Raw genomic sequence first — 13,110 nt, forward strand, 5'->3', positions numbered from 1 at the left:
CCAGCAAACAGGAGACCGGGTACAAAAGTCTTTTATTTCCTTGCTCCTTCAAGCCTATTGGAGGGTGGATTTTTTTCCTAGAACTAATATCAGGACTTAAAACAGTTCTTAAACTGCTCTTTCTTTTCTTTTTTTTTTTTTCCTGTGGCTTCTCTTATTGTTTTTAATTATTTAAATTTTCTTTTCCAGATATTCTTATTGTGTCTTGAATTATTTCCACAATTTTTCTTTTTTTTTTCTTTATGCCATTTTTTTTAAAGACAAAACGAAGTGTAGCATAATCAAAATACATGGTTCTCATCAGATTAGGTAAAATAAATATATTCTTTACATCAGTCTTTTGTTGTTTTGTTTTCCATTTAGCTGTAATGCAACTAAGTAGAAAGTTTCAAGTGAATTCAACTATATGAGAGCTAAGACTGAAAGACCTACAGGTAAAGATCTAGGAGCAATAGACCTGGAAGAAAAACAAAATTAAAATCAAAAGTCAGTGGGGTTTATGATCTTAAAACACTTTTGAAAAAAAATAATCTGCTGATGTCTAGCTATATCTTTCTCAACAGGAATGTGCAAAATAAAACACACATGCAGACCAGAGCTTTCCATCTTCAGTTTTCGGAGTATGATAATGATGTTGAAAATCAAGATCCTGTTGAAGGCCTCTCAGTTCTTTAAAAGCTGAATTAGATAGAGAGGGAAAGTGCAGAATCTCTTTCTCTGCCTGCCATAGCTTTGCAATGTCTCACTCAAAGCCCTGATAAGAGAGAGAGAAAAACAAGTACTTACGCCAAATTATTATTAGGTTTTACTTGGGTAGAAAAGGCAATTTAAAAATCCATATAGATTTTTTTCAAGAATGTTCACTACGGTCACTGTCCAGAAGGCTGAAAATGCCACATGGATAATAAGCTATCTACAGGCACTGTGAGAGACAAAGTACATCTTTCAGCAGAACACTTTTTTTTCCCAAGATTATCTGCTCAGGAGTTAATGAGATGAAATACATAATTTAGAAGCATGAACATGGTTTCATCTAGTTTCACCCATGACAAACAACACAGTATCATAGTCACCATGGAGATACCTGTTTCTGCTTTCTGCTTACAGCATATTCTCTGTATGCAGTAGCTGCTTCAGAAGAGTTGGTAGAGCAGGCTAAGTTTATGGAAGTTTGTGATTGCCACCTGGTGGCTGGTAAAGAAAATCAATTAGTTTTTGGAAGCTCTGAGATTATTAAGAAATAGTGTTGAAGCTGCTTGATTCAGGTAATACCCTGAGGAAAAGCCAGATGAGATTAGGCAGAGAAATATATGCAAAATTTTCGTTCATTCTTTGCCTCACATTTCATTGTTTTAAAGAATATTTAGACGGGAAAAAAGAAACCAGTACATTGAACACAGGACCTGAGGTTCTGCTAGTCAATATGTCATTCACAAGAGGGTCCCTGAACTACCTTCTGTCATCATACACGGATAGATTTTTCTTAACAGCCGGAGTTTGTCTGGGGTGAAACTTATAAATAATCAAAACCAACAACAAACCTCTGCAAAGTTATTTTCCTGCATTTGTTGTTTGCCTTACGTTTACAATTTGATTCTAGAGGAATTTTGATGAACTCAGAATAGCTGACTATTCAGGCTTACTGTAATGAAAAAGTAAAGGAAGTTGCATTAATAAGTCACCAGCAAATACTCAGCTGTTTCAAGTGACAGGCTAATAGTACTAACAGAAAATTAAATTCATGACTCTGGGATCACAATGCCATTTGAAGGTAGATAGAACTGGCTAGAATTTTTTCACCAATGATTAAAAAAATATTCAAATTTAAAGAAAGGTTGTGAGTGCAAAACAAAATGTTGGGATTTGGAAATCCTGTGCCTCATGGTGGATGGAACATCTGACTCTGCCTTCCTTTTCTCTGGGCCAGGTGTCCTGAGCAGCCACATCCCTGGAGGATCACCTTTTGGATAAAAGGAGGTAATAAGTCATGAAGCCCTTGCATGTGATGGATGAGGTGAAATGTATTACACCAAAATCCTGAGACTTGGAGAAAAAAAAGAATATGAAGGAAACAAATTTATCTGCCCTCTATCTGACTATTTCATTCTTGTTCCCAGGCTCTCCTTTTCTGTCCCCATTAATATGAAACTGGAAATATGTCATACATGGTGGCAAAATAAGACAAAGACCAGTAGGACTGTGCCCAGTAGCCTGAAAGTGAGGGGACTTGCAGGAAGGAAGCAGATCTCAGCCACAGAAAGAAATTGAACCACCATCACCTATGTGCTGCATACATTTAAACTACTTTTTTGAAAAAAAAGTATGAGAATGTGCTATAATACAAGGAGGGCAAGAGGAAAGAAGATGAGAAAGGTAAGAAAATTAACTCACCACCACTACCATCCCCAATATCAGAAATATTACTAAATCTCCTCTTCTTCATTTCAGTTCTATCCTGGGGCATTTGGAGAAGGGATACCTCACATAAAGAGAAAAATTACGTTTGATATTCTTGCATACATTTTCCCTTCAGTGTTGAATATGGTGTCTAAATCCTGGGGAGTAAATTATTGCAAAAATATGGACTTTTTACAGATATGGAGAATGGGGGAAGTTTGCATTTCCTCTGACTAGCTTAAACAGTTTTCTGGGTATTTTTACATTAAATGAAGAACTTTCTTTTCCCACATATTCTATAGATTGTGTTTATCTGACCCAGAGCTCTAGATTTAATGTTGGGATGATAGATGTCAGCTAGGCAGTGTAAGCCTCAATTTGCATTACATTTATTTGTTTATTTAATTCATTATACTTATAATGGATAAATTAATGCATTTTACTTAGAGTAGAAATTTATTTATGCTGTTTTAAAATTCAGGGACATCTCTTAAGAAGTGAAATGAGGTCTGAATTATAAAGGAGACAGAGCATCAACACTAAATGGAAATTTTGATTTCCAGAAGATAAGAGTAGAGATTGTTTAGCTCTAGGTCTTTGATTCAATTGCACACAATACAGGACCTGGCAGAGAAATTAAATTTCAAGTTTCTAAATGCTAAGCATTAGAAAGAAAGAGGCCTTTCAGACCATATGGAACGTTTGTCTCATATCCATCTTTGCTTTAACAAAATACTGTGCAAGTTCAAAGTCAGGATAGATTGGTGTTATTGATTAACTTAGTGCTCTGGCTGAAGATGAAAAATTCATAACTGCTTTTCTGTGGGTACATTTTGCCCCACATTGTCTGCTTCTGGAAGGTACAGTATCAACATCCATGACACCTCATGTAATAATGGTACAGAAAAAACCCACCCCAAATACCATGAATATAATACAATCTCCAAAGCTTCCATAGAGCAGCTCTGGAAGTACTTCTTGACTGTAGCAGGACTCCTCCTACTGAGTAAACCAGCCACTTGAATAACCAGAAAACTGTATATCTGTGAGTAGAAATTCACAATATTAATGAAGCCAAGAACTGCATACTGGTATGGTGAGGACTAAAAGCTACAGAATTCCTTATTGCAGGCAAGACATTGTCACTCTGAGCCCATGATGTTCCACCAAATGGAGTGGGAATAACTGTGTGACTGGATTTCGGACCTAGAGGGTTTGAGCTGTATGGATGACTCTACCCAACCAGCCATGGCACCAGTTTCCTTCCGTTTCCCAGAACCTCCTGCATTTTGTAAGTCACATGAGTCTAAACTGACTTTGACATGGTTTCCATGTATCCTTTGATATTTCAAAACATTTGGGGCTTGGATTCAGTTCTTAATACACATTTTATTTTTTTTTGCAAGGCTGATTTTTACAGCTCTGTGTGCAAGACCTGAATTTTTCTGTCACAATCATAAGATACCTTGACATAAATATGTAACTATATATTATTTTGACAAAGTAGGAATACATCATCTTCCTACTATATATTGTGTAACTGATAGAAATAAAATATATATTTGATTTGGAGCTGACACTGCATATAATGGTAAGCATAATAAAGTTAATATTGACAAGAAAGGTGTATTTCTTATGCCATATAATTTGGATCATTTAAAGTAAGTTTATTAAGATTCTTCACTATTGGATAAACACAGTTCTTATTATAGCATTAAAATAGATTTGCCGTATCCTTCAATCTATTTAATATAACAGGTTTTTCATTTTCTTTTTTCCAAATATAAAATTTTTGCTGCCTCAGAAAAAAAGGGTCAGTACACTGATTCAGAATTATATTTTAAAAGCTGATAATCAGCTTTTTGATTTTTTTATTTTTTAACTGGAATCATAATCTCAGAGCAGCATATTATCAAGGACAAGAGGATTGGTCCCCTTATGATGAGAAGCAATTTTCCAGAGAAGTCTGAAAAGTTAGTTTCAGTAGTAGTAGAGGATGCCTTTAAAATGGTGATAACACCCCTCTAACATAACACAACCCTGAAATAACACACCCCACAAAGTTACAAATAATTTTTATATGGCAAAAATCCTAAATTTTTTGAATCAACTTGTGGTTTGTTTGGGAAATTTGGCTGTCACTTTTAATTTTGTTCTTAACTTTTAGATTCTCACTTGGTAGAGTACTAGACACAGGCTTCCACATTTATTTGTTTTTATTGTTACGTACCCTGTGTTATTAAATTTCATACAGGATTGTGTGCCTATGCCTACCAGTCCTTCTCTTAGTTTCTGACTACATATATTGTGTATGTAGTACATTCAGCTGTACCTCCAGTTTTAGCTAATTCTGCAACCTTTATGTTCTTCTGCATTTAAGATTTCTTTAATTTAAGCTCTTCTCCTGGTAGCTTCCTAAAGCGTTTTGAGGAAGCCAAGACTTCCCTGAAGTATCTGAGAAATAGCATAAATAAAGTAAAATGCTTAATTCTCCATATTGCTCTAATTGTCCTTGGGGAAAAAAACATAATTCCTCATATAATTCCTCCATCTTTATTAAATCACTGTTAGATAAGGTGAAGTAGTCCATGCATTTGAAAATAAGTGATGCATTCCTGTTCTGGAAAGATAAAGATTTGTAAGAGTGTAAATCTCTCAAGTCACTGAACTTCAAGGCAAGGATGAGGGGAAGAAAGTCCCACTCATCATAAGTGAAGATCAGATTCAAGACCACCTGAGGAACCTGAACATGAGTAGGTCCATGGGATGCAACCAGATGCCTCCTAGAGTCCTGAGGGAATTAACTGTTGTAGTTGCCACTCTTCATGATATTTGAAAAGTCATGGCCATCAGGTAAAGTCCCAGTGTCTGGAAAAAGGGAAGTAGCACACCCATATTTTAAACAGGGTAGAAAAGGAGGACCCTGGGAACCATTAACCAATCATTATCACTTCTGCACCTGGTAAAATGATGGAACTGATCCTCTAGGAAGTTATTTCAAGGCATGTGGAAGACAGGGAGATGATTTGAGACAGCCAACATGGCTTCACCAACACAAGACATGCCTGATTAATCTAGTGGCCTTCTCTGATGGAGTGACTGCATCAGTGGACAAAACAAGAACTACAAATGGCATCTACCTGAACTTCTGTAAGGCCTTTGAAATGGTCCCACACAACATCCTTGATATGCTACATTGGAGAGATATGTGCTTGATGGATGAACTATTGAATGGATAAGGAATTAGCTGGATGGCCATCTCTAAAGTCTTATAGTCAGTAACCAAATGTCCAAGTGGAAAGCAGTTTAAGTGGTGTCCCTCTGGGCCTGTACTGGGACCTAATCTATTTAGATGCAGTGGGATGGAGTGCACCCTCAGCAAGTTGGTGGCTGATACCAAGTTGAGTCGTAAAATATGCTTGAGAGAAGGAAGGGATTTATTTCACCAAGAAGAATCCATCACTTGGTCTAGTGAAAGGTATCTCTGCCCATGTCAGGAGCGTTGGAACTAGGTGATCTTTGAAGGTCTCTTCCAACTTAAACTGTTTTACAATTCATGATTCTATGAAATGCTCAAGGCATACTAAACAGGAGGCCATAGTAAACAACTGGGCATGGAAGAGGACTGGATAAACTAAGTGGGTAGGAGTGAAGGCTTGAAAAAATCTTTGCTTGCTTGATCTGGTAAATACATTTAATTTTGAAGAACATCATCCATCACTTCCAGTATAGAGCATAGACTAGTATAATCCTGTGAGGTTTTATTAAGGAAAGTGGAGCAATCCAACCATAAACTAAAAAAGATGGAAAATATGTTATAAAGAAAAAGAAAGAACAACAGGGTTCTTGAAATAACACTACATATATCAAATGCTTAATGAGTTTTACTTTGGTTTACTCATGCCCTGTTTCCTCTTTCTCATCCACATGTGAAAATGGCCAGCCAGAAAAAATATTTCATTCTGTGCCCCAGAAGGTTTTCTTGAAATAGGAATCACACTTAGAGGTCATTCACTTTATGCCTGATGATGTTGCATACATAAAATGAAACCTCGATCTCATTGCAGTAGAGGAGACCTTGACCACAGGTTTGAAATGAAGTGTAGTCCTCACATCTCCATATAGGAAGCCTAATGAAAAATTGACATTCCCTGACCTCAGATTTTAATCTACTGAATCAGAGAAATTGGTCTCCTTCACAGTGTCGGATGCTATTCATTACAAGGAAAATCTGTTTTCAACACAGACATTAGAACATGCAAAAGGAGTTGTACATTGTACAAACTTGTTTGTACTCTGTACGTTGAAATAGAACAGTTGTAGTGGACTTCATTCACCTGCTGTAGGTACCTACCTGTGTGAGCAGGTGGGTAGGACAAAAGGTAGATGGCTGTGAAGGTGTGAGTAGCAATCTCAGCTTACACATCTGTGAGGAAACTGTGAGACTTCTGGTTTATTTCCTTACCATATTTACAGTTCAGATTGTTACAAATAACTTTTGGTTTTCATCTGTGATTTGCTGCAGGACCTTAAACTGGCTTCATTGAATTTTGATTCATGTTATCAGGAGGGTCAGCATTGATCCAGGTTGCTATCATTTACTCTTACCCAAAATAGTTCCTAAAACGTTTGAAATATGACTTGTAAACATCTCTATACTCACCTCTTTGAACTGTTTTTGGTTGCAAATCCTTTTTAAGAAGAACTGATCTTTGTGCAACCAGGTTGCCAAGTATCTACTACCAACTATGAATTCACATCCTCATTGAATATCCCATAGGTAATAAGTGAACATGTATTTTTGTAGATGTTGTACCATTGAAATTTGACATACATCTTCTTAAAATAAAATGCTTTTGTTTTGTGGATATTATTTTTCATTTCTTCTAATTTTATTCCCTTCATAAGAAATCTGAGCTGAACAGCTGTAAAATACAGTTGCTGTGTTATACGGCACAGCCTGGAAAACCAGTTGAATATGAGGAAATTACCTCAATCTTTATATTTTAGTCGATGGCAATTTATGAAATAGGTAACTGCAGTCCAGGCCAGAACATAAGTGTTTTGACTTTTTTATCTCTTTTCTTTTTATTTTGAAAAAAATTTGTTTAAATTTAAGCATTATTTAAAGTCATTATTCCCCCCAACACCTTGAATTTAATTTAAGTCACAAAACCCTGACCCAAAAAGTCAGACTCACTGTTTGCATCTTTAAATTTATTCTTAGTAGAGCATTATTTTTAGTATTTTTTTCACAATCTTCAACAGTTTCTCCTGTCATTTTGAAAACAAGTTTTTTCTGTGAGTCATTGTAATAAATTATTTCATCAAAGTTCTCTGTAAAAAATTAAAGATAGTATTAGTTGCTTAACTAAAGTTGCTATAATAATACAATATTTAATATATTATTACAATTTACAGCTTTTTTTTTTTTTCTGACAGGACCACATAGCCCTCTTTTCAATGCTAAGAATCATAGGACATTCCATATAGTTAAAAAACACTGATGCCAGTTTAGCCCATTTCAAATAAAATCCAGTCCTTAACTCTGGAGAAAGAAAATAAAAACAAATAACAAAGAAAAGTAAAAAGAAACAAGATTAAACACAGTTAAATAAATCTGCTTTTAACATGAGCTTTCTGTCATACAATTTGGAAGGAACAGAAGAGTAGAATAATTTTAATTGCAAATCTTTTAACAGAAACTTGTAATTTGTAGCTGCATAGTTCAATCTGAATCTTTAAAAGGCCAAAAATCTGATTTTGAACAAAACAAAGGAAAACAAACAAGTGAAACCAAGCAGCTTCTGAAGAACTACGTAAATAAATTGTCATTAAGGGTTAATTTAAAAAAATGAAATTATCAGAATTTTTAAATTTCATTTTCACTTGTGGGAGTGAAAATATAATTTTTTTTCTGTCTTTCTTCTTGTATTTATAATCCTGTGTAAGTTTTTGCATATTCAAACCCTGAATGAAACTTTTTAGAGTTCAGAAAAAGAAAGGTCTATCAAATCAAAGCTCAAAGCTTTGGCTCAACATGACTTTTGCATAGAGCTGCAGCTAATTATTTGACCAAACCCTTGGACAAACCTTAGGAACATTTCAGTCTTTCAGCTGATCACACATTTATTTATCTTATCCATGTGAATTTATCTGTGCTCAAAGGGACCTTGGGCTTTTCAAATCCTCCCTGAAGTCAGTGGAATGACTTTCTCTGAAACTGGCAGGTTTTGATCCATGGCATTAATCTTAGTTCCATCTAAATGAAAAGCATGAGTCCCATTGAATTCAGTGGACCTGCGGACTAATGATGAATAGGAAATTATGTAAGAACATCCCTCTCTGGATGAAAAAATAAATACTTTTGTTTCATCAGTTGCTTCATGGTTTTTCATTATTTTGTCCTGGTTTATATTCTACATGTATAGGAAATATGAAATAGGAGAATTTTACCTCCTATCAAATGTATTTAATTTTTCAGAGGGCTACCAAGGCAAAATTATGTCGTAGTTCAGACTGGTGACGCTGTCAGAGAAAGGGAAAGGTGGAGGGAGAGAAGGAGAAAGACTTTTTTTTTCTTTTGCCCTTGTTTTTACTGGTTTTCTACAAAACTGAAAATAGCTAGTGACTATTTTTCTTGTTTGTCACAGGTCTGATATCTTCCAACTTATGTAGCTGCTCCACTTTTTTCAGTTTTCCAAGAAAACTGAATATTAGCTTACAATAGTTAAGTGCCACTGCCACATAGGAACTTAATCTTGTAAAGTGCAAGGTGCCCTTTGTCATCAAATGAAATAACTAAAACTGAGCACACTTGAATTCCCTGTGGAAATTATAATAAAGGCTGTCAAAATTCCATAATGCTATCAGGTTATTGACTGCTTAATATTTAATCTATCAACATTCCTCAGAGGAGGAAAAGAGCATCTATATCCTATATGTGCATAGTAACCAGACCTTGTATATTTATACTAGACCAATTACTAGTTCATTTATTTGTGTCTACTGGAGAAACACTAGAAAAGAAACAAAAATAATTTCTCACTCTCATTCAAAAAGAGTAGTCTGCTGATTAGAGAAGGACTGATCTGCATTCACAGAAAACTCAGTCACTGCATTCTAGATGGTATCATGTTGCCACTTCATCCTACATCTGCATTTCGTGCAAAAAAGCGGTGGAGGAGCCTGTCTAGTAAAAAAAACCTTCAGAAATGTGAATCCCAGGTAGACATAGGAACTTCCTGGATGCTCCAAGAATGACCCCAAGAGAGCAAGAGTAAAATAGGACTATCCCATTCTATGTAGAACATTGGCTTAGGTAGCACCTTCCTCAGTAGATTCTTGGTTTGTATCACCAGCTCCTACTGTGTATTATGCTTCATCTGCCTTAATTCAGAGGTGTATATTCATCACTTATAAGACACATAGAATTTTGGTGCTGCAATGCTCAGTATCCTGACCAAAGATACATGCAAATACATCTTGTAGTGATCTTTGAAAATATATCCCTCTGCTGCCTGATTTATCCCTTTGACAGAAAGTACCCTTCTTCTATCTTCAATTTCCCCCACTGCTAAAGACTCCATGGAAAGGTTTGTATGTCTGTGTTACAGTTGTCCCAGCTGGCACTCTAGTCTTCATCCAGGTGTTCTTCATTTTCCGCTGGAGTGGGACATCACATCTTCTTTTCTCTTGTCCTACCCTGGACAATAAATCCTGGCAAAATCGTACAAGGGGAGCAGCTGGGAGAAGTAATGTCTTAACTGCTGCAGAGAGATTTGACAAAGACAGGTTGATAAACCCCTTCTGCTGAGACAGGGTGAAAATAGCAAAAGAGTTTAGAGACATATCCAGCTGGCTTACTCAGAGGGCTGGTTCCGAAGCATGCTTATTACGTTTACCCTGTTTCAGCTGTTTGGGGTGTTCAGTGCACATATTGCATTTAAAGCGCAGTAGTGTTTCCTCTGACCTGTGCAGGGGGGCCTGACTGAGGCTGAAGGTGTAAGCAGGGCAGGCACATGCCTCTCTGAAGAGGAAACGGAGTCAATTCATGTGTGTCCAAGAGATGAACATAGTGTTAGGAGAGAGCGAGAGCCTAGAGGTTGGACTGAAGTACTGAAGCAGAGTCAGCACTTTGAACACAGGCTATCCCTTAGAACCCATGACTGAGACCTCCTGTGCTACTTACAGCCACTGGAACTGCTGGGATGAGGTCTGTGCTGGGATCTTCCTGCATAAGTCAATGATTTCAAGAAGTTCAGAAGAATAACTAAACTCACAGGAGACAGTATGGTGGAAAGAATAACCAAACATGCCCCTTTTGCCCAAATTATTTACTTTTTTATTATAAAATCTATTTCTACAGCTGAAATTCTACCTGGAGATTCACACTCCAGAGTAAGGAATATAAATACAATAATTTTGTTCTATTTTTTTATAGGTCTTATCCTTTGGCATTTTTGCTCTACAGTATGCTGTATTTGTAATAATTGTAGAGAACATATATCTTTGTCTCTCTCTTTTTGAAACAGGTCTATTTCTATATAGATCTACACCTACATATGCTTTTATATATTTTTTCCTTTTCTTTTTTTTTTTTTTTTTTGCATCTTGGTTGTATTTTGAAGAATTATATCTGTTTCTCAGATGGAATTTCCAAGTTGGCCCAGCCTCTTTTTTTCCCCAGAATGACACTAGTTCTCTCTTCCTTCTTCTCCCCCCAGGGAGACCTCAAGCTTGTTAACATTTGAAAAAATGCTTGAAAGTACTGGGCACCTAGAGTGGTCAATAATGTAATTTCTCACAGTTGCTGTAGAAAATATTGGCAAATTATATCCCTCAGTTGGGATGGTATGTACTCCAGCCCTACTTCTCATCAAAACATCTAGATTTAATGAGAATTATCATGCTCAGAACTGGACATAATATTTTCCCAAGCTTTTCTAAAAGACTGCTGATGGCTGCTGGAAGACGACAGTCTCTTTTTACCTCACAAAGGTTGTTTAATTTCTTCTCCACAATGACAAATTTTCTGGTAGTTTGTCCTCTGTGCTCATGGTTCAATTTTGAAACCACTCCTTCACCAAACTAATATGAGTGACAATAATAAGAAAATAGAACCATTCACCATAAATTTGATTTTGCCAATCTCTTGTTAAGACCTGACTAGGGCTGAACCCAGTGATCTTCTGTTTATGCACTATGCCCATGAGCAATTCCTGAGTAAAGATTATGAGATTATGGGATAACGAATTGAGACCTATGTGCTACCATGAACTTTTTGTGGGTGCATGCCTTTACCTGTATCAAGGCTCACTGAAGTCAGCATGACTCTGAGGCCATCTTGAAGCCTGCCTAAGAAGGGCTTATCATGGGGCTGTTGCACTGATGGGACATACAGTGAAAGTTGCAGTAAAGGACCAGGCACCTTCACAGACCCCTTGCTTAGGTGACTCTTCACACGTATCTTGGAATTTCCTAAAAACTAGGTCTACTCCACAAATGAGTTTTTCTTGTGCTTTGAATAGTCACTTAAGACAGGTTTCACTGTGTAAATTTGTGTGCATGTACTATCTTCAGCTCTCATGATAGGTAGGTATCTTCTGTGCAGAGAGGCAATGCTTACAAAAAGGACATTCATTATCATAACAGGTACAGGGAGAGCAGAAGGTAATGTCTTTGTCCCTCTCTCTTTAATAGAAGAGTATAACTACATAAACTGAGAGTCACAACATGTACCAGATGAAACCTGCTATCTCTGCTGCTTGAAATACAGCTCTCATTCTTTTATTCTTTCTTCTTTAATTATGCAGAATAAAATTATTTTTAACTCTCAAGAAGAAATATCTTTGTTTGGTTTGTAACTATTGTTCCACAGATTCTTTGGCAGCTGATGGCTTGGTTTCATCATTTATGGAACTAAAACTTCATTCTAATATTTTATTGGGTTTTTGTCTTTAAATTATGGTGTGCAGAAGGACAGCCTTCATCTGCTATATTAAAAAAAAAAAAAAAAGAAAAAAGATACTGTCTCTTTAATGAAAGAAAAGCATCAATATACTGTATTACTGAATGCAAATGCAATAAGAAATAACATATAGCTCTGGTTATGTTATATGACATTTGGCTTAGCAGTATTAACATATTGCACAAAATCTGCATTTTCCCTATTGCAGAAAATAAGACGATAAAAGACATGGGAAATTAATTTCTTCCATATGATCATAAAATAAATGTTCTTTTTTTCTTTTTCTTCTCGTCAGTCATTTGCAGAAATATTTTAGTATTACTTCTTTGTTAAGCCAGCTCTTTATCATGTATGTATTAGGCATACAGTACAAGGAGAAATGGAACAAGATGGCAGTTATAGCAGTGGCAAGATGCAAATTTATTCTGAAAAAAAGTAATATGTGCACAATATCAAGCATGCTTAAGTTTGTGCCAGGAAAACTATTACGAATGAAAAATGGATGGGATGGAATTTTGCATCATACATGATTACATGTTGCTTAACTTCATAGAAGAGTCTTTGTCTACTCCTGATGTCCCAGGTACCACCAAGAGAAGCTGCTTACCACACTGCTAGAGTGAAAATGGAAACAGATACCCCAGCAGTATTCAACTGCAACATGACTCTTTGTTTCAGAAATTAAAGAAATAGACCTCAAAAAGATGACAGAGAAAATTCACAGACCATTGAACTGCAGGCAG

The sequence above is a fragment of the Corvus brachyrhynchos genome, unplaced genomic scaffold, assembly GCF_000691975.1.
Source record: "Corvus brachyrhynchos isolate BGI_N302 unplaced genomic scaffold, ASM69197v1 scaffold92, whole genome shotgun sequence".
Classification (NCBI taxonomy): Eukaryota; Metazoa; Chordata; class Aves; order Passeriformes; family Corvidae; genus Corvus; species Corvus brachyrhynchos.